The sequence below is a fragment of the Rhinolophus sinicus genome, linkage group LG16 (genome assembly GCF_036562045.2).
Source record: "Rhinolophus sinicus isolate RSC01 linkage group LG16, ASM3656204v1, whole genome shotgun sequence".
NCBI lineage: Eukaryota > Metazoa > Chordata > Mammalia > Chiroptera > Rhinolophidae > Rhinolophus > Rhinolophus sinicus.
In genome coordinates this window covers 161,719-180,751 of record NC_133765.1, presented here as the reverse complement: position 1 = coordinate 180,751, position 19,033 = coordinate 161,719, and the positions used below count along the sequence as shown (strand labels likewise).

General features: G+C 38.0%; 1 pseudogene; it reads right to left on the bottom strand.

Moving 5' to 3' along the window:
• Positions 1-13,341: 13,341 nt before the first annotated feature.
• Positions 13,342-14,504, bottom strand: LOC141569183 (ribonuclease H2 subunit B pseudogene; annotated as a pseudogene).
• Between the last annotated feature and the right edge of the window lie 4,529 nt (positions 14,505-19,033).

The window sequence follows — 19,033 nt, the reverse complement described above, 5'->3', positions numbered from 1 at the left end:
GTCCACCACGTTACAATGATGATATACCAGCCAACCATCCCTTCTAAAAAGTGAGTTATTGAGTTAGATTATTGGGCTAACAGCGCCAAGATATAGTTTTAAGAGAAAAAAAAAAGTGCAGAACCATGCACCATTCTGCCTCAGTTTTGTTTCAAGGTATATGTACACGTTTTTGCGTGCATTTACACAGAAAGTTTCTGGATGGATAAAAAAAAAAATGTTAATGCTGACCTCTTCTCCAGTGGAAAATGGGGGGGGGGGGAATGTTCCCATTTCTTGAATGGAAGGAAGATTCATTTTAACTTTTATAATTTTGTACCATTTATACTGTTTAAATGTTTCATCCTGTTCATTTATTTGCATTATGTTTTAAAGAATAGAAAAGATTATGTTTTAGGAAAAAAAAGCACAAAGCAATCCAAGCCAGTTTTAAATAGTAAAATAGAACTTTGAATAGCATTGGAAATAATTCTCATGCTTGAGCAAGGTGAGCAAGGCTGAGGAAATTGGCCCTGAAATTAAAACTCATAACAAGAAGTCAAGTAATCAGCAGTCACTGACCTTGACAGATAAACATCATCTGCAAGAAGCATTGGTCCTCAGCCTGATCACTGAAAACTACAGGATGAAACAAGAACTTTTTGGGCATATCCCCATGACACTCAAGTGTATGATGAAAAACAAAAACATCCAAGTAAAGACCTCATCACTCTTTGCCCTCATGACACACTATCTCAATCTCAAGATATAACATGTACATTGAGTGATTTTTCTAATTTCCATGTGGGCATCTAGAACAGGGAAATAGAGCTTTCATCTTCAAAAAGAGAGATACACATCGGCAATTAAGAATTCCAGTAGGTGACAGAGGGGAATGATATGTTCGAGCTCTCAGTTATGACAAAAATTGGAATTTGAAAAGGATTGATTACTATTCCCCAGAACCAACTGAATTTACCTGTGCTGCATTTAATGCTTAAGTCACCAAACAAGATCAGCATAATGTAGCCAACAAATTTGGGGTCAGAAGAGCTACGTTCAAGGCTCAGGTGTAAAAATGTTCAGTTAAGTCACTTAAATTTTAGGCCTTGATTATTTTCATGTACTGGAAAAAAGGTGAAAGATGACGATAAAATTTCACAAGTAACTTAGGTATTAATTGGAAAGCAAAGGAGTCCGATAATGTTCACTTACAGAGTGAGACAGATCGCACAGGTACACGTACACACACACAAACACACTTTTGACAAAATTTTAAAATGTTCTTTAGCTCCATAAAAACTATTCACAGACTCTGGATGAGACTATCTAACATTATATCACCTGTTTGTTTTCATAGGAGATGCGATGTCAATGTCTGATCAAAGCAACGTATTAACTCCCTACTCTTCATGTTGCAAAGACATGTTTTATAAACTCTTATTTATTTCCCCAAAGATTGGTAATCACCCCATTTTCGATATCCACATAAAAGCTGGTGATAATGGCAACTTCTATTTTTGAGGATTTACCTATAACTTTCCACAAATTGTCTTCGCTATACACATGGCTAGTAAAGGTAGAGCTTGGATTTGAACCCAAGCACGTGAGGCTGAAAGCCCATTTCTTTTCACTGTATCAATGTCTGAAAGCTGATCAGTTTGCCAGTATCTCTCACATGTTTGCACAAAGACCCCAAGAATACTAACCATATAGTTAATAACATTTTAATATGCTGCTTTTCGTTTGAATCAAATTGTTGATTAGAGAAGATCCTAAAGAAGTCTACTAACGGAATATAAAAGAATGAGTGCTCTGTTGGTGGGATTGCAGATTGGTGCAGCCACTATGGAAAACAGAATGGAGGTATCTCAAAAATCTGAAAATGGAACTACCTTTTGACCCAGCAATCCAGAGAAATCCAAAACTCTAATTTGAAAAAGTCTATGCACCCCTATGTTTATTGCACCACTGTACACAATAGCCAAGACATGGAAACAACCGAAATGCCCATCGGTAGACAATTGGATTAAGAAACTGTGGTACATTTATACAATGAAGTATTACGCAGCCATAAAGAAGAATGAAACCTTGCCATTTGCAACAATATGGATGGACCTAGAGAACATTATGCTAAGTGAAATAAGTCAGACAGAGAAAGACAAATACCATATGATCTCACTTATATGCGGAATCTAAAGAAAAGAATAAATGAATGAACTAATCAGAAACAGTCTCAGAGACATAGAGGAAAAACTGAGGGTTGCTAGATGGGAGGGGGGTGGGGATAAGGGGGAAGGTGAGAGGACTAAAAAGCACAATCGGTAACCACAAGATTGCCATGGGGATACAAAAGTCAATTTGGGGAATGTAATCAATAATGTTGTAAAGATTTAGTAGGGTATGCGATGCACACTTGTCTCATTACGGAGACCACCTCAGGGATGATGTAGATGCCTGATCACTGCATTGTACACCTGAAGCTGAAGCTGAACAATAATGAGAGTCAACTACAATTATATATATATATATATATATATATATATATATATATATATATACACACACACACACACACACACACACACACACACACACACATTTACAAAAAGTGGAGTACAGCATTACGAATAAAGACCATGGAAATATAATGGCTGAATGCGATGTCAGAGGGTTATAGATGGGGGGAGGGAGGTTATCACTGTGTGAGGGATATAAATGATAAATGTCTAACTATTACATTGTTTTGTACACCTGAAACTAATTAAAAAAAACACTAAAAATAAAATAAAATTCTGCTCACACAAAAAAAGAAAGAAAGAAAGAATGAAAAAAAGAAAGAAAACAGTGTTGATATACTCAATGTGTCCAAGGGAAAAATAAAAAAACTGTTAACCAAGTAACCTGTATTCAGCAAACTGTCCTTGAAAAATAAGGGAGAAATTAAGGCATTTCCAGACACACAAAGGCTGAGGGAGTTTCTTACTATTAGACCCTCCCTGGAAGAAATGCTGGAGGAATTCCTTTGGGTTGAAATGAAAAGACATTATACACTAGTAATTAGTAACTAGACATTAGTAAGTGAAGACACACGAAGAGGTAAAGTTCTCTGGTAAATGTTACGTAGCCTACCTAACTTGTACAGAAGGGTCAAGAACTTGGAGAATGCCTAGCTAATTACTTAAACCTGTAGTATACTTTGATTGATGGAACTGTAACAGTGCTTGTCTGAGATGTTTTTCCTTCAAGACCAGGGTAAAGATAGCTGCTAGAAATTGCCCCAGACCAGTTGGAACTGACCAAAGAATTCTCCAATGGTCTCAGCATGCACTTTTCTCATTATATCCTCTGCTCCAGGCTGGTCTTGCCTGCCATTTTCCATACATGAGCTGTGTGTTTAGCCATGTGGGCTCACCATGCATGCATAGCTCACACATACCTGGACATGTTGTGATGGGAACACCTAGCCTACCATACCAAGTGATATTTTGTTCTCGGGAAGGCACTGCTGTGGGAACCATCCCAAGAGCCCTCTTTTCTTGCTGGCTTGCAATAAAGTTCCTACTAACAAATCAAGTTTGAGTGTTCTTTTGGATGAAACGTACCAAATGGCTGGACCACTGTTCAGTTTGACAACAGTAAATACATGGGAAATTATAAAAACTTGTATAATTGTTACTTTGAGTAGTAATTCCACTTTTTATTTTATTTTATTGGGGAAGGGGAACAGGACTTTATTGGGGAACAGTGTGTACTTCCAGGACTTTTTTTCCAAGTCAAGTTGTTGTCCTTTCAATCTTAGTTGAGGAGGGCGCAGCTCAGCTCCAGGTCCAGTTGCCGTTGCTAGTTGCAGGGGGCGCATCCCACCATCCCTTGCGGGAGTTGAACCAGCGACCTTGTGGTTGAGAGGACACACTCCAACAAACAGCCATCCGGGAGCTCAGTGGCAGCTCAGCTCAAGGTGCCATGTTCAATCTTAGTTGTAGGGGGCAGAGCCCACCATTCCTTGCGGGACTCGAGGAATTGAACTGGCAACCTTGTGGTTGAAAGCCTACTGGCCCACGTGGGAATCGAACCGGCAGCCTTCGGAGTAGGAGCATGGAGCTCTAACCGCCTGAACCACCGGGCCAGCCCAGTAATTCCACTTTTTGTTTTCTACATGATTTAAGAGACTTGTGCATAATAAGTTATTAGTCTATGCTTTTGGATAAATGTAATTTTGGGACATTAATACAGAAAAGGGGTGGCAGCAAGGCACCAGCAACCCTAGAGGCACAAGCAGTGACCATGAGGGCACCAGTGGTACCCATGGTGAGGGCAGTGCGGTGTGGAAAGAGCTGGCTTTCAAATATAGCCAGAGGCAGCACAGGTAGGAGAAACCAAAATCTTGTGCTATAGCACTACCTACTGGGAAGCAAAAGAATGACCTGTAATTCCCAACTTGTTAAACTTAGAATCAAAGTAAACAAACCTTTACCTAATAAGAGAAGTGTTTGCTATTCCAAAGGCACCCGCAGAGGAACAACTCATTAAACACTATGAAAAACCACGGTAACATGGTACCACAAAAAGTAAGTGACAATTCTCCTGAAACCAAACTTAAAGTCATGGAAGATTGTGATCTAACTGACAAAATTCAAAATAGCTATCATGAAGAAACTCAAAGAGCTACAAGAAAACTCAGAAAGGCAGTTCAATGCTCTCAGAAATAAAGAACAGTAGGAGTACTTTACCAAATAGATTGGAAGTCTAAAAATGAACCAAACAGAAATTCTGCAGCTGAAGAACTCAATAAATGAAATGGAGAATGCACCAAAAAGCTTGTAAATAGAGCAGATTATATGAAAAAGCAATAGTGAGCTTAAAGATAGAAATCTAGAAATGATTCAGGTGGAAGAGAAGAGAAAACTAAGATTTTTTAAAAATGAAGAAACTCTATGAGAACTCTCTGATTTCATTAGAAAAGGCGACATAAGGACAATGGGTATCCCAGAAGGAGAAAAGAGGGAGAAGGGAACAAAGAGCATATTTCAATAAATATATCTGACCTGGGGAAGGAACTGGATATACAGGTCTACAAAGCTAATAGAACACTTAATTATCACAATACAAAAAGACCTTCTCCAAGACACATTATATTAAAACTGTCAAAAGTCAATGATAAGGAAAGAATTTTAAAGGCAGTGGGGGAGGAAAGAGGGAAAGACAGTAACCTGCAAAGGAACACCCATTAGGCTATCATCAGATTTCTCAGTAGAAACTCACAGGCCAGGAGACAGTGGATTGCCCTATTCAAAATACTGAAAGATAAAAACTGCCAGCCCAAAGTACTCTTTCTGGCAAAGTTATTCTTTAGATGTGAAGGAGAGCTAAAAGCTTTTCCAGACAAACAAAGCTGAGAGAGTTCACCACCAATAGACCTGCCCCCACACACACACACACACAATGTAGAAAGGAGCTCTTCTACCTGAGACGACAAAGCAAAGCCACACAAAACCTTGAGTTGGGTGACAGACAGAAGAAGGAAATTGCAAGTCTGCTTCAGAGCAGGGAGCTAAACACTTAACTGTAGCATAAGATCAAAGAGGGCAAAGCATCAAAAGTAACTACAGCTGCTTTAGTTTGGTAACAAACACAATGTGAAAACAGGCAACTTGCTGTGGCTAAAACATAAAAGGAGAGGGGGAAGAATGGAATCTATACAGGCAAATGAAGACAGATCGCTATCAGCAGAAAAAGGACTATTTTGTATGCGAGACTTTTTACATAAACCTCATGGTAACCATAAAATAAAACTCCAGAGCAGAGACACAAAACACAGAAAAAGAGGAAACAGAAAAAATCATAAAAAATTACCAATCTAAAATGGCAGAAATATGAGGGAAAAGAAACAATGGCAAAAGAAACAATGGCGTGATCAGGAAACAAATGATAAAATGGCAGTAGTAAACACTTACGTATCAATAATCACCCTAAATGCAAATGAATTTAACTCACTAATCAAAAGGCACAGAGTGGCTGGATGGATTAAAAAACAGACACAACCATATGCTGCCTTCAGAAGACTCATCTCAGCTCTAAAGACAACATAGGTTCAGAGTGAAGGGGTGGAAATTATACTCTAAGCAAATGGCATCCAGATGAAAGGTGTAGCCATACTTCTACCAGACAAAAAAAGACCTTAAGCCAAAAATATAACAAGAGACCAAGATGGACATTACATAATGATGAAAGGGACAATACATCAAAATGAATATTTATTAATATATGTGCACCCAATATAGGAGCACCAAAATATATAAAGTTAACAAACCTAAAGGGAAAAGTTGATAACACACAGTAATGATGGGTGACATTAACTCCCCATTTATACCAATAGACTGATCATCCAGACAAAAAGTCAACAAGAAAACATCAGTCTTAAATGACACATTAGAACAGATGGACTTACTAGATATATGTAGAACATTCTACCCCAAAGCAGCAGAATATACATTTTTCTTAAGTGCACATGGAACATTCTCAAGGTAGACCATATGTTGTGGCACAAAGCAAGTCTCAATAAATTTAATAAGGTTGAAATAATATCAAGCATCTTTTCAAAACCACAACAATATGAAACTTGAGATCAACTACATGAAGAAAGCTGGAAAAAGCACAAATATTTAGAGATTAAACAACTATTAATGCTATTGAACAACTATTGGGTCAATGAAAAAAATCAAAGGGGAAATTAAAAAACATGTGGAGACAAATGAAAATAAAAATAGAGCATACCAAAATGTATTGGATACAACAAAAGCTATGTGGAAAGGGAAGTTTATAGCAATACAGGCCTACCTCAAGAAACAAGAAAAAGCACAAATAATCTAACCTTATACCTAAAGAAACTAGAAAATGAAGAAGCTAGAAAAGTCATCAAAAGGAAGGAAATAATATAAATCAGAGCAGAAATAGAGACTAAAAAGACAGTAAAAAAGACATTCATCTTTGTGATGTTTTTGTGGATTTAACTTCGATGGCAAGGGGAACAAAAACAAAAACAAACCAATGGGACACATCAAACTAAAAAGCTTCTGCACAGCAAAGGAAACCAGCAACAAAATGAAAAGGTAACCACCACATGGGCGTAGATATTTACAGATGATATTTCCAAAAAGAGGTTAATATCCAAAACATAAAAGGAACGCATACAATTCAACAACAACAAAAAAACAACTCAATTTAAAAATGGGCAGAAGATCTGAATGGACATTTTTTCGCCAAGAAAAGCATACAGATGGCCAACAAGCACATAAGCAGACATTCAATATCACTAATTATTAGGGGAATGCAAATCAAAACCACAGTGAGATATCACCTCACACCTGTCAGAATGGCTATAATCAAGAAGACAAGAAATAAGAAGTGTTGGTGAGGTTGTAGAGAAAAGGGAAACCTCGTACACTATTCATGGGATTGTAAACTGGTACAGCCACCATGGACAAGAGCATGGAGATTTCTCAAAAAAATTAAGAACTACCTTATGACCCAGGTATTTCACTTCTGGGTATTTATCTGAAGAACAAAAACACTAATTTGAGAAGATACTATGTTTCCCCGAAAATAAGACCGGGTCTTATATTAAAGTTTTGCTCCAAAAGATGCATTAGGGCTATGTTCAGCGGATGTCATCCTGAAAAATCATGCTAGGGCTTATTTTCCAGTTAGGTCTTATCTTTAGGGAAACCTGGTATATACACGCCTATGTTCATTGCAGCATTAGTTACAATAGCCAAGATATGGAAATAACCTAAGTGTCTATTGACAGATGAATGGATAAAGATTTTGTGTGTGTGGGTGGGGGGGGTATGTATACGGGGGTGCCAAAAAAATCTATACAAGTGGGCACTTTGATCAAAATTGGTCAAGCAGTAGTTCACCATAATCAGAAGTGTCTGGACACTGATGGTAACCACTTTGAGCACCTCTTGCAATTGCAGAAGTCAAACATGACTTGTACTCATCTTTTGTTATTGGTATATATTGAGTATTGCAATTTTAATAGTTTTTCCTTTCTTAAAATGTGTATACATTTTCTTAGATATTTTATATATATATATACATTGAAATCTTGCCATTTGGGGCAACATGGATGGACCTTGAGGATATTATGCTAAGTGAAATAAGTCAGTCAGAGAAAGACAAATACCATGTGATTTCACTCATTTGGAATAAAAAAAAATTAAAAAACCAAAATTTCACTCATATGTGGAATGTAAAAAATTAACAAAACAACAAAAAACAAAAAGTCTTCAGACAACATAATGGTGGTTAGCAGAGGGGAAGGGGGTGGGAGAAGGGAAAAAGGGTAAAGGGGGACAATTGTTTGGTGACAAATGAAAACTAGCCCTTTGGTAGTAAGCACACTGTAGTGTATACAGATGTCACATCACAATACTGTACACTTGAACCTTATATAACATTTAGATCAATGTAACCTCAATAAAAAATGACAGATTGGCAGAATGGGATAAATTAGGATCCAAATCCATGCTTTCTACAAGAAACTCACTTTTGATCCAAAGACACAAATAAGTTGAAGGTAAAAGAATGGAAAAAGACATTCTGTATAAATAGTAAAAAGAATGCAGAGTGCCTATATTAATATCAAGTAAAATAGATGATAAATGAAAAAGTTACACTAGACAAAGAAATACACTGTATATATATATATATATATTTACACTTTTTTTATTTGTGTTTTTCTAGGACCCATCAGCTCCACGTCAAGGAGTTGTTTCAATCTACTTGTGGAGGGCACAGCTCACAGTGGCCCATGTGGGGATCAAACCAGCAACTTTGTTAAGAGCACTGCACTCTAACCAACTGAGCTAACTGGCCGCCCCAAGACATTATATTTTAATAGAAGATTCAATATAAGAAGATACAGCAATTATAAACATTATACACCTAATAACAGAACATCAAAATAAGTGAAACAAAAATTGAGAGAACTGAGAGGACAAACAGCCAATTCTACAGTAACAATGAAGATTTCAATACTGCACTCTCAATAATGGACATATCAACCAGACAGAAGATAAGTGAGGAGCTAGGACAGAGGGCTTGAACAACACAATATACCAACTGGAACTAATGTACATCTACAGAACACTCCACCCAGCAACAATAGCATACATATGCTCAAGTGGACATAGGACATTCTCCTGGAGAGACCATATGTTAGGTCACAAATTAAGTCCCCTCAATAAACTTAAAAAGGCAGATATCATACAAAGTATCCTCTCTGGCCACAATGGGATGATGTTAGAAATCAATTGCATAAATAAAACTGGAAAATTCACAAAATTCTGGGAATTAAATAACTACATTCTTAAACAATCAATGGGTCAAAGAAAGAACATCACAGGGGAAATCAGAAAATACTTAGAGGTGAATGAAAATGAAAACACAACAAACCAAATTTATGGGATGCAGTGAAAACAGTGCTAAGAGGAAAAATTGTAGCCTTAAATGCTTACATTAAAAAAGATCCCCTTCGATAGATGAATGGATGAAGAAGTTGTGGTATATATACACAATGGAATACTATTCGGCGGTAAGAAAAGATGATATAGGAACATTTGTGACAACATGGGTGGATCTTGAGAGTGTAATGCTGAGCGAAATAAGTCAGACAGAAAAAGCAGAGAACCATGTGATTTCACTGATATGTGGTATATAAACCAAAAGCAACAAAAGAACAAGACAAACAGATGAGAAACAGAAACTCATAGACACAGACAATGGTTTGGTGGTTGCCAGAGGGTAAGGGGGGTGGGGGGTGGGGGGTGGGAGATGAGGGTAAGGGGGATCGAATATATGGTGATGGAAGGAGAACTGACTCTGGGTGATGAACACACAATGGGATTTATAGATGATGTAATACAGAATTGTACACCTGAAATCTATGTAATTTTACTAACAATTGTCACCCCAATAAATTTAATAAAAAAAAAATACCAAAAAAAAAAAAGAAAAAAAAAGAAAAAAAGAAACAAATTGAGTTTTGGATATGATAAAAAAAAAAAAAATCTCAAAAGATCTCAAATAAGCAGCCTAACTTTACATCTTACAAAGAAGAAAACAAACAAGAAAAGGATGAATTAAACCCAAAGCTAGCCTAAAAAAGGAAACAATGAAGATCAGAGCTGAGATAAATAAAATAGAGGAAAAACAATAGAGAAAATCAACAAAACCCAAAGTTGGTTCTTCAAAAAGATTAACAAAATTGACGAACCTTTAGCTAGATTGATTAAGAAAAAGAAGACACTCAAATTACTAAACTCAGAAGTGGAAGAGGGGACATTACTATGTATTGATCATACGGAAATGAAAAGAATGATAAGAGAATCCTATGAACAACTCAACAATTGTATGCCAACAAATTGGATAACCTAGATGAAATAGACAAGTTCCCAGAAATAGAAATGCTACCAATTCTGAATGACAAAGAAAATCTCAACTGACTATAACCAGTAAGGAGATTGGACCAGTAATCAAAAACTTCCTGTTGTGTGTTCATTTTTCATATGTCACACAATGGGATTTATAGATGATGTAATACAGAATTGTACACCTGAAATCTATGTAATTTTACTAACAATTGTCACCCCAATAAATTTAATAAAAAACAAAACAAAACAAAACAAAAACTTCCTGACAGAAGCTCTGAGTCTCATGACTTCACTGGGGAATTCTACCAAACTTTTAGAAAACTGACACCAATCCTTCTCAAACTCTTCCCAAAAACTGAAGAGGGAACACTTCTTAACTCATTCTATGAGTTCCTCATTGTCCTAATACCAAAGCCAAACAAAAACACTACACGAAAAGAAAGTACAGAATAATTTCCCTTGTGAACATTGATGCAAAAGTCCCCAACGGGTTCCTTGACCTGGGGGGTGAAATTTACCATAGAAAGGAAAGCCAACTGGAAACCTGAAAGCATACCTCTGACCAAAGGATGCACGAGACGCGATGCTGTGGGGGATGCGTCCCCTTCATATCTCTGTGTGACTCGCCAGTCTGGTCCCCTCAGCACAGGGATGGATCCTGGTGTTTAATTCTAGACGAGGGTCCACAAACTATGGATTGAAGGCTCAAACTGGGAAACACCTGTTTCTGTATTTGTTTTTTTTTTTTTTTGCTTTTATAAGTGACTGAGAAAAATCAAAAGAACAGTATCTTGTAACGTGAAAATTACGTGAAATTCAAATTCCAACGTTTATGAAAAAAGCTTCATCAGAACATAGTGGCGCTTACTCCCTATGTATCATCCGGCCTTTGGGACCACAAATCACATTGACCTGTTACAATGTTGCTTATCACTGCCAGGACAGCTGTGCCAAAAGAATACAAGAAAGAATACAATGCGTGTGCACATAACCCGAGTCTTCTCAACTCACAGGAAAGCAACAACAAGGAAAACTAGAACATGTAAACAGGAATAGTTCAACATAGCCGAATTTCTTCATAAAAATAAAACTTGGAAATGAGGCTGCAACCAAAGTAAGTTTCCAAGTGGCTCATTTGCACGTCAAGTGAGGAAGGCCCTTTACTTTCAGAAGCAAGTCAATTGAAGAAAAACACGCACAATTGTCCAGCAGAGGGCAGCACGACCCCACGGAGCCCAAACTTTCACCCGCAGGCCGGGGCGGGAAAGGTCTGAAACGTGGGTGTGTTCATTTGCCAAGATTCAGTATCCAATATAATAGCTTGTTTCATCTTCATGAAAACACTACACTGTGAGTACTATTTTTATCCTTATTTTACAAATAAGAAAACTGAAGGTCAGAGTGGTTAAGTGACATTTTTAAGGTCACATAGCTAGTAAGTGCATGCCATTTGTGTCACTGTAGGACTTGCATTTTCATTTAAGTAAATGATTATAAAGTGCTTTCTGTGTGCCAGGCATGGTATAAGCACTGTGCGTGTTGTAACTCCTTTACTCTGACAACAATCCCGGGATTTAGGTGCCACTATTGTCACCCCCATTTACAGATGAGGACACTAAGGTACAGAGAGGTGAGCTACATACTTTCCTAAGATGGGTCCACCTGTAAGTGCACTCACACTGTCTGGCAGGAGTCCCACAAGCCATCACAGCCCTGCCCTCTGCCCTCTGCTGATGTGGCTCATTAGGATAGGTCAGGGCTTCTCAAAATGGGGGCAGTGCCACCTGGGCACTTTCTAGATTCATGCTTTTTGGGTCCCACTCCAAAGCTCCTGAATCAGAAGCTCTGTGGGTAGAGCCCAGCAACCTGAATTAACACCCTTCATTGTTTTTACAGGGCTCCCCACTACAGTGAGGGGACAGGGATGGGGTATCAGCACAATGGGAAGTGGGGAACACGGGCTTCAGGGCCTGCAAAATCAGGAAATGGGAGCTTGGCTTTTCCTCACTGTCCATACTCCTCCTCCTTCCCCCCCTTTCATTTCCTCTGGTTCTTTCTTTTATTTTCTTCTTGCTACTTTATTGTCTCTTGTTTTTTCCTAAACCCACCACCTTTTTCCTCTCTTCTCATCTTATTCTTCTTCTTTTCTCATTCTTTTCCACAAAACAGAGACTATTTATACTGTACAAATCCATCAGGAGAGAGGAGCCACACACTAATTTGAACAGGGAAGGTTTAATATAAAGAATCATTAACAATTACAGCGGTTGGAGTAACAAGGGATTGACCAGTCAGACATAAAGAGAACTCTAGAGAACACAGAAGTAGCATATAGTATAAGGGGCAGTTGCCACACCAAGGAAGGCCTGCCTGCCCAGACCTTGTTGGGGAGGGCACAGCAGATGCCTTACTAGCTGTAGAGTGGGCACCCTGGTGCCCGCTGGAGGAACTTTCTGGAAATCCATCTTCTGTAACTTTTCCTGCCCTCCAAGGTGCTGGGAAAACTTCTTGGAGAGCTGCTTCTGGGTGACGCACCCAAGGGAGGTGCCAGGGGAGCAACTGGCCACTGTTGCCGCCGGGCACTGTGGGAGGCGGGCGCTGGGGAACCTGCAGGAATACGTGGAAGCAAAACCCTTCTGTCAAGGCACCCTCTGCGGACACCCTAACATCATGCCAGGGGACAAAGCATAAAGGGCTCAGATTCATTTTCTTTTTTTATTTATTATTATTTTTTTATTGTCACATGTCAGTTTATTGAGGAAATTGTGGTGCTAGAGGTTAATTCTATTCACTTGATTACTTTTCATCATGTCAAAGAAGACTCCAAAGTCCACAAGCCATTTAGTTACACAATTACTTTCCCATATTTTGTTCAGGAACATAAAAATCAAATATAAAGAAATGTTCAAATGAATCTGAAAACTGCATTTTTTAAATTTTATTTCAAAAGGTGGTGATTAAGGGTCAGGAAGTACAGTGACATGGAAGAAGGACGAAAATGGAACATGTAAAAGGAAAATGTTTTTGCTAGATTTCATTTTCAGTTTCAAATCTTTCCAACAATTTTTTTTAGTTTTTACACCAAAAAAGGAATCAATACTTTTCATTCCACTCTTGTCAACTTTAGCCAAAGCCTTCTGAGCTGCAGTCATTTTGCTATTTTTCTTTTCAGTCTACAAATCTTTAGTATTAAACTTAGTGTAATCTTCTTTTGCTTCTACGGGCTCATCTGATAACTTTACTTTCTTTGAAGGAGGGTTTGGCATTGAAGCTGAAGGTTCTGGAAGCTTTAAATGTTTAGCTAAGTCATCACTTAATTCTTTAGGAATGTAATCAGATATCAGACCATGGGCATAACAAATATAATCTTCTTCCTTGTCACTGGAAACTTGGTGGCTGGAGAAAAATGCACTTGACTGTACCCGGGCACCGCATCTATGTGATTGGTTTTTAATGCTGCCATAGTCTGATTTACCTTTTTTTCCAGCCACTTTAATGTCTTCTCTTTGCTGTATTTGTAATATTTCTTTTTGTCTATTTCCTTTTCCTCTGTCACGTGTTGAAGTAATTTCTCAAGTTCAGGAAGTTTGAGCAGTAAGATGCAATCTGGAAACATGTCATCCACCACAACTTGATCTAGAGGCTGAAACTTTCCCTCTTTATCAGCCTTTTTAAGGTAGTAGAGAAGCAAAAATAGAGGGTCCATGGGTGTGGCAAGGTGGAGAAGACCACCTGATTGAACTGATTGATTTATAAACCAAGAATGGTGTTTTTCCCTGAAAACTTTTATTTCAAACAGCTGCTGTGGACACATATTGAACAAGTAAAGGGCTCCTTCCCCTAAACATGGGTTGACCAATTTTACAAACATAAGCCCACTTTTCATTTTCTTTGAAGCATCTTTTAAACATTCTGGAAGCAGAAACACGTGCTGCCGGGCGCCGGCGCTGTCCCGGCAGTCCACGCGGCCCGCCATGCCGCCCGCCTTCGCCCGGGGCCCTAGCGCGGCGCCTGGGGGCCCGGCAGCCGCCGGCCTCAGCCCTCGGAGCGCGGGGCCTGGCTGGGGCCTCCAGATTAATTTTCATAGAGCAGACAAAAATACGAATTCGGAGCTGAGAGGCAACAAATCAATAAAGGCACATCTACGAAAATGTCATTCATTTGAACCTGTCAGAACAGGGTGTGTCCATCAAGTGAATTTTCCATGTTTCCTCTCTATTCACTGAAGTATTTTTATGTTACCTATCTTCAACGGTGATTTTTCTAAAGTATATCCTACATGCCATTTCATCTTAGAAAACATACCCATAATCCATTCTTTTCTTGAAGATGCAGACTCCATTTTGTAAATATTCAGAACTGCTCACTGCCAAAATGCACAGGTGCTCAGGAGCACAGGTGCGCATCATTTCCTTCAGGCCCATCCCCACGATCCCAGCATGCTGCCTGGTGTTTTTGTCTTGTTTTCTTTAATTCTTGGAGTTGCTTGGCTCCTTCTCTGATTTCCTATTATCCTCCCAATCTTTTAGCTACCATTTATCGCTACTTTGGTCTAGGAAATCAGATGAACAATCCTTTAAAAATATGGTCCAGGATTAGTTATAAAATGGTGATGGGGATGTAAAGTAAAGCACAGGGATATAGTCAATAATATGGTAATAATTATGTATAGTGCCAGGTGGGGACTGAACTGATTGAGGGATCACTTCGTAGACCATGTAAACGTCTAACTGTACACCTGAAACTAATATAAAACAATATTGAATGTCAACTGTAACAAAAAAATAATAATTCAAAAAATTTGTCTGAGATAATAATAAATTGGCTCTGGGTGAATTCCAAGTGGGATTTTCAATGAGCAAATATTCAACTACACGGAGGCATCATAGGGTGTGTGTGTTAAAATGTAGGTTTTATTATTCAGGTATAGTGAGGCCATGAAATCAGGAGACGACTGACATTGAAAAGAGAGTTTGTTACTCAAGTCCCAAGAGGAAGGGGCATTCCACATCATGGGAGCCACACAAGGAAGCACCAGGGTCTGTCATGAGGCTGGGTCAGATTGACCTCTCCAGCTAAGTCAAAAGCTGTCAATAAAAATATGAGAATAAGATGTACACCCTGAAGGAAGAGGATACACATATGCGAGCTTTGTGATGCAGACACGGGAAGAAAAGTAACTAATCCACCTGGATACACGATTTTCATAAATCACCTTCACTATCACTTCAGGAGGGTAGACTTTTTAGCAGGTGGTATAAGCCAAACTTTCATTCCCATGCTACCCAAGACTTTTTTAGTGGTCTGGTTTTAACTTGGGTGCTGCAGTTTCCCAGTGACCAGTACTGTGGGCCAGGGCTTGTAAAGGACACCCAGTGAACCGACTGGCTTTGCCCACAGTGCCTACTCCCAGTGGGTAGTGACAGCACAATTTCCACCCCGGAGTCACGATCAGTCACCACCGCTTATTCTCCACTTTTTGTTCAGTGGCACAAAAACCCCAAATGTTCAGTGCAGTTTCAACTTCAAATTTAATTTTTACATGATTAAAAAAATTCTTGTTGAAATACACATGCCAAAAATGCAAAAATTTCAAGTGTACAGCATGACAAATTGGCACAAATCTGCACCCTGTACCCACCACTTGAAAGAAATAGCACATTATTAATTCTCCAGAAGCCCTCTCCTGGTCACCCAGGACACCACTAATCTAAGTTCAGAAATCTCCGATTAGTTTAGTCTGTTCTGTAACTTTGTCTAAAGGGAACCACACAGTATGCACTCTTTTGTGACTGCTTTCTTTAGCTCAAATTAGGAATCTCTAGTCTTTTCCATCGGCTTATTTGTCTACTCTTGTACTGGTGCCAGTCATATATGCTGTGTCTTTATAATAAATTTCTACCTAGATAGTATAAATACTCCAGCTGTATCCTCCTCCTCTTTCCATATTTTCAATTATCTTTGTATTTCATATTTCCATAAGTTTCACAATTAACTTTTAAGTCTACAGACACACACACACACTCACACACATCTGACAATTAAGTTCGCACACTCATCCTAGAAAAAGTGCTACATACGTCATTGCTGAATATCATGACAGTCACCTTTGAAGTACTCCCCTTGGGAAACTATGCACCAACGCCAGTGCCTAGTCCACCCTTCAAAGCGATTTTGGAACTCTTTTCCTGGAATGGCCATCAGAGCTGTCATCGTATTACCTTTGCTGTCCTGAATGTCATCAAAATGTCTTCCTTTCAATATTTCCTTTATCTTCAGGTAAAGAAAGAAGTCACTGGGGGCCAGATCAGGTGAGTAGGGAGGGTGTTCCAATACAATTATTTGTTTACTGGCTAAAAACTCCCTCACAGACAGTGCCACGTGAGCTGGTGCATTGTAGTGATGCAGGAGCCATGAATTGTTGGCGAAAAATTAAGGTCGTCTAACTTTTTCATGCAGTCTTTTCAGCACTTCCAGATAGTAAACTTGCTTAACTGTTTGTTCAGTTGTTACAAATTCATAATAAATAATCCCTCTGATATCAAAAAAAGGTTAGCAACAGTTCGCAACAAGTTCAAGTTGCAACAAGTTCCTGAACTTACTTGTCATATCTCGTATAAAAACACACATACAAACTATTGGGATTTTAATTGAAATTGCATTGACTCTAGGTAAATTTGGTCTTTACCATATTGACTCTTCCTTTCTTTTTTTCAAAATTAAAGTTTATTGGGGTGACAATTGTTAGTAAAGTTACATAGATTTCAGGCGTACAGTTCTATACATCTATTACATCGGCTATAAATCCCATTGTGTGTTCACCACCCAGAGTCAGTTCTCCTTCCATCACCATATATTTGATCCCATTTACCCTCATCTACCACCCCCTCCCCCCTGACCCTCTGGTAACCATATTGACTCTTTCAAACCTTGGGTTTAACACATTATCCCTCTTCCCCATCTATTATATTTTCTTTAATTCCTCTAAATAAATTTTTTATACTTTTTTTGTGTAGAAGACTTATACATTTTTATTAGATTTATTTTTAGGTATTTGAACATTAAATTTTTAAAAGTTAACTTATTTTCCAATTACAGTTGACATACAATATTAGTTTCATACATATAATATTAGTCATTTGACATTTATATACCTCACAAAGTGATCACCTTCACAGGTCTAGTACCCACCTGACACCACACATAGTTATTATAATGTTATTGGCTATATTGTAATACATTCTCTATGCTGTACTTTACATGCCTGTGACTATTTTATAACTACCAATTTGTACTTCTTAATCTTGTCCCCCTTTTCACCCAGCCCACCAACCCCCTCCTGTCTGGTGACCATCAATTTGTTCTCTGTATCTATGAGTTTGTTTCTGTTTCATTTCTTCTTTTATTTTGTTTTTTAGATTTAACATATAAATGAGATCATATGGTATTTGTCTTTTTTTGTCTGATTTATTTCACTTAGCCTAATACCTTCTAGGTCCATCCATATTGTCAAAATGGTAAGATTTCATTCTTTTTATGGCAGAGTAATATTTCATTGTATATATGTACCACTTCTTTATCCATTCATCCATTGATGGGCACTTAAGTTGCTGCCATATCTTGGCTATTTTAAGTAATGAGGCAGCAAACATAAGGGTGAATATATCTTTTTGAATTAGTGTTTTGGATTTCTTCAGATAAATAACCAGAAGTGGAATTGCTGGGTCATAAGGTAGTTCTATGTTTAATTTTTTGAGGACCCTCCATACTGTTTTCCATAGTGGCTACACCAGTCTTCAATCCCACCAACAGTGCACAAGGGTTCCCTTTTCTCCACATCCTTGCCAACACTGTTCTTCATTGATTTATTGATGATGGCCATTCTGATAGGTGATATCTCATTTTGGTTTTAATTTGCATTTCTCTGATGATTAGTGATGTTGAGCATTTTTTCATATGTCTGTTGGCCACCTGTATGTCCTCTTTGCAGAAATGTCTATTCAGGTCTTTTGCCCATTTTTTAATTGGATTTTTGTCTTTTTGGTGTTGAGCTGTATGAGTTCTTTATAAATTTTGAAGATTAACCCCTTATCAGATGTATCATTAGTGAACATCTTCTCCCATTCAGTAGGCTCTCTTTGCATTTTGTTGATGGTTTCCTTCACTGTGCAAAAACCTTTTAATTTGATGTAGTCCCATTTGTTTTTTTTTTTGTTCCCCTTTTGTTTCTTTTGCCCATGGAGCCATATAAAAAAATGCATTGCTAATAGTGATGTCAAAGAGTTTACTGCCTATATTTTCTTCTAGGAGTTTTATGGTTTCAAGTCTTACGTTTAAGTCTTTAATTCATTTTGAGTTTATTCCTGTATGTGGTATAAGAAAGTCATCTAGTTTCATTGTTTTGCATGTATCTGTCCAGTTTTCCCCAAACCATTTATTGAATAGACTTTGTCATAGATTAATTGACCATATATTAGATTGGTACAAAAGTAATTGTGGATTTTGTATTGTTGAAATTTGCCATTTAATATTGAATGCATTTTTAAATACATATAGTTATGTTATGCATCACTTTAAAGCACATTTTTTGATTTATGCCTTTTTGCTAATGACTT